Source organism: Mirounga leonina, unplaced genomic scaffold (assembly GCF_011800145.1).
Source record: "Mirounga leonina isolate KUSES-001 unplaced genomic scaffold, KU_Mleo_1.0 Mir_166, whole genome shotgun sequence".
Lineage (NCBI taxonomy): Eukaryota > Metazoa > Chordata > Mammalia > Carnivora > Phocidae > Mirounga > Mirounga leonina.
Window position 1 is genome coordinate 16,456,794 of NW_023270418.1, and position 4,375 is coordinate 16,461,168.

The window sequence follows — 4,375 nt, forward strand, 5'->3', positions numbered from 1 at the left end:
CTCCTTCAAACTGATCGTTGTAAGAACCTTGAGTGTAAGTGATATTTTAAAATCTTTGAAATTTCCATCCCTCCTTAATAATGCTCAAAGTATATTTGACATCTATAGAGTGTATGCATTATTAGAAATTTCTGCAGTGGCTTTTTCTAAATCCCTGGAATGTATGAAGATAAATGTGATCAAGCTCCCTGCCCCTTTGAAGATCTGATAATTTGATCCTCCACAAATAATGGTCTTTTCCAGAGCAGTTTATAATTCACATTATCTTTTATAATTACTTATCCTCTTGGCATCTGTGTAAATACATGGTTATTCTGCTTTTACAGATAAGGAAACTGTGGGTCAGTTGAGATAAGCTGTTGCCTCTAATAAAAGAGATAGTAAGTGACAGAGCAGGACTTGATTCTAGATGTTTTGACTTCAGGGTGAGGAAAACAACACCAAAATTCCTGTCCAACATCTTAGCAGAAAATTCTTGTCAAGTAAGATGTTATCCTTAGGCATTTAAATAATGTGATAATGTGAATCCATTTTTAAAACTTGATACCAGAATTTTATATTGACTTCTCATTCCAAAAGTCCCCTATTTCTTCTAAATCCAAAAACCACCATATAAGAAAAAAAATCAATAAACTTTTGTTTCTTGTAGAGTGACATCTCATAATCATGTCTACTAGATTTAGATGAAATATGTTTATTTTAGATTTTTTTGTTTTATTTTAGAGCTGACAGCTTTTTTTCCAAACTAAGAGTCAACAACTTAAAATGGATGGAATAAGGCCATGCTACATTAAGTTCACTTGGCAAAACCAATGCTAATACTGGGTAAGCATTTGAAATTAAGCAGAGTCTGTCTTTGACTCAATTTCCAAAAGCTTCTTTCTTCTTCAACTACTCCAAAAACACTTTTTCCTGGGTTTCTCCACCCATCTCTGCTCACACCTCTGCAACCATTCTAGTTATGAATTGCTTAATTTTGTTCAACTCCTCCCTTTCACAGTCTTACCTGGTTAACAATCACAGATGGAAATTCATCTAAGCTGCAATCTCTACCAAAGGCATTTACATTTTAATAAAGGGCTAATGAAGATAAAGGGGCATAAAATAGAAAAAACTAAAAAGTCAGTGATTATATTTTCAGATAATGTAGGATAAGATGGCTTAATTTATTTACTCATAATATCTGTCCAATTAATACCAATAATTCAAATGTCATGTTGTAGAGAAATTCTTAATATAATGAAGGAGGTAGGTCTTTAAGACACACTGCATGTAATCATGTCATCACACCATTTCATCAATTTTTCAAACTAGGAGTCTGTCTGCATGAAACTTCAGTCTTTCAGGTTAAAAGAGTTTTACATGAACTTATTTTATGGATAAGGATATGGATATTGCCTAAGATCTCTAAGTACCTAATAAGTGTGCCAGTAAGAAGATAAGACAATTGAATCACCTATCACGTTTGTCACTTCCACTCTTTTCTATGTAGAAGAAGTAAAAAAAACAAAAAACAAAAAAACAATTTGACCACAAATAAGGGCAGAAGATACATTCAGCTAGATAAGACAATGATTCAATATTCAAGGGTCCTTTCAGATAGTGTTATTAAGCACATTTTAGGAGAGAGCTAGACACATTTCACTACAGAAAGCTAACCTAAACTTTTAAGGAAACTCTAAAATTTGTAACATTTCTCTAGTAACTACTATGAATACCTGAATTTAGAAAAAACTGAATTTTACTGCTATGTATTCTATTTGTATCTCATTTGGTATATACAACTACACATTGAGTGGTATGTGTGTGTATATATATTTATATATACATATATATATATTTACATTTAGTGGTATATATTAATCATTCTGCTAAGCATCTTTTTTCAAGCATTAATACATACCTGTTGATACTAGTTGGTGGCTAAATATGTGCAGATTTTTCTATCATGTTTGTTCTCATAAACTTTACCCTAAACATATAATTGTAACTTCCCACTGGAACTAAGTTTCTGTTGCATGGAAACCATTTATTGCCCTTGGTTTTAAATTACCCACCTATGGATGTTGTATATGTTTGTTTGTTTTGGGTGTATAGTAACCAACAATGCTGTGGTAATCAGTTTGTGGATACAAGGAGTTGTTCTTCCTATTTAAGTAGGGATTTTCCTAACAAACATGATTATTCTACAAATTCTGAATTACCCATGGGAAAACAGATTTTTTATTCCCCTTTCTATAAGTAGCAATTTTGTCAGATTGTTTAATAATTTTTTTTCTCCATTTCATTAAGTTGTAGAATGCACATTTCATTAGAGAGGACCACAGACACTGAAGGATTGGTAATATGTTCTTTGAGGTATTGGTAATAGAAGTGTGGGACAGCCTACTTCCCTCCATTTTTCTGTCCACTTCTGAACAAACTAGTGCTAAACACCAGAGAACTTTTCAGAAGAAGATGCCAGCCTATGTCTTTTTTTTATTCTGACGAATGCGACCCTTTCCTAAATTCCTCAGATGGTAAAGATTGAGCAATCAGGACTAAATAGATTTGATTTCATTAAATACCCAGGCTTAAACAGAAAGCCCATGGTGTCCTAAAAGAAACAGAAGCAGCAGAACCAAAAAAACTTCCCACAAAGCTATAATTTTCTTTTCTTTAATTTTCTCCTAAGAATACTAGATATATGTAAAAAAAAAAAAAGCTGCAATAGTCATATATGTGAACAAATGAAGGGGAAAGGTATGAGATATCAAATTTAGTTTTTGAAACCCCTTGAGGATATTTAAAGAACGCAATAGTATATATGTATCGTTAAAAACACCACAGAGAATAGAAGATCTAATTGGATTGGAGCAACTCTTCTAATTTTTCATGCTGCATTTAATGGAAATAATCTGCCACTAAAAGGAAGGAAAACTCCATTAAAAAAATGTATACTAGAAATAAGTGATAATAACATATGTCATTGAAACTGGCTCATACAAATACACATACTGGATAGATAGTATGATAAAAGTATTAGTGAGTTATATATAACTAATACTTAAGGAAGAGTATTTCTGTATTTCTATTTTCTTTTCTTTTTAAAGTGATATATCTCACCAATTATAGGTCAAAAAGAATGCTTTACATAAAAATCGCTTGTTGCGATGAAGGATCTAGTTACAATGTAGCTGTAAAGTGCTGCCTTGTCTTTGCCCCCTGCTCAAAATAAAGCTGTTACCTTTCTAGCCCTGTCCGCCATGGTGTTTAGCAGCCAGGGATGCGTGGTCTCAGACATGTTTACCAAGTAAAACACTGACTTGAGGGACGCCTGGGTGGCTCAGTCGTTAAGCATCTGCCTTCGGCTCAGGTCATGATCCCAGGGTCCTGGGATTGAGCCCCACATCGGGCTCCCTGCTCTGCGGAAAGCCTGCTTCTCCCTCTCCCACTCCCCCGGCTTGTGTTCCCTCTCTCGCTGTCTCTCTGTCAAATAAAGAAATAAAATCTTAAAAAAAAAAAAAAAAAATCGTTTGTTGCACCTCCTCTGGAAACAGAATGTTAATTAAAACCATGATCCATGGTAAGCTTCTCAATATAGTCAAGATTTTGTTGTGAGCAGTGACAGTAGGGAAGATAATGGATTTGATTAATTTCATCTTTTAGTGTCTGGAACAAGCAATACTTCAGCAGTCTTGAATTCTTGCATGGGAGAGAAAAAAAATTGTATTAGTCATTTTGGTACCTTTCAATTAGAATCGAAGTCCTGATGAAGATTTTCTCACCTAAATAATGATTTCTTGATTTCAGACATCTTTTAACTAATTTTGTTTAATATAGCTCAGAGGGTTACAATATGGATATACTATTTACCATTTGTAGCTATCACTAACACTTATAATACATTCTCTTAAAATTTACTCACTTTTAATGTGACCACTAACATCTGCACAGTCCTTTACAGGCTACCAAGTCATTAATATATTTTATCTTATTTACTTTTCATAACATTTTGAGATGAGAATTTTTTCTTGTATTCATTTGGCGATGAGGGAACAGTCCAAAAGACTAAGTAACTTTCTTGTGATCATATGGCTAGTATGTCAAAATCAGACCTTTGGCTATTTTTTTCACTATAATATCCTGTTATCTCTTTGATATAGGAGCTTAAGTTCAAGTTATAACTTGAGATGATTCATTCATTGACTGGTTTATTCATTGGTTCATTCATTCATTCAACAAGTACTTGTTATGCACTTACCATGTCCCAGGCTTTGTGCTAGGAGCAAGGATGCATTGACAAGGAGTATATAGATCATTGCCTCACTGATAACAAGATAAATCAACAATTGCATAATTTGAAGGCAACACAGTAAATACTTTTAAGGAGGAG

At 33.5% G+C, this 4,375-nt stretch overlaps 1 non-coding gene across 1 annotated transcript; it reads left to right on the top strand.

Annotated features, from left to right (window-relative positions):
* The first annotated feature begins 3,152 nt into the window (after positions 1–3,152).
* Positions 3,153–3,283, top strand: LOC118016401. The gene has a single exon (XR_004680818.1). It is a non-coding gene; the product is annotated as a small nucleolar RNA SNORA63 (small nucleolar RNA).
* The last annotated feature ends 1,092 nt before the right edge of the window (positions 3,284–4,375 follow it).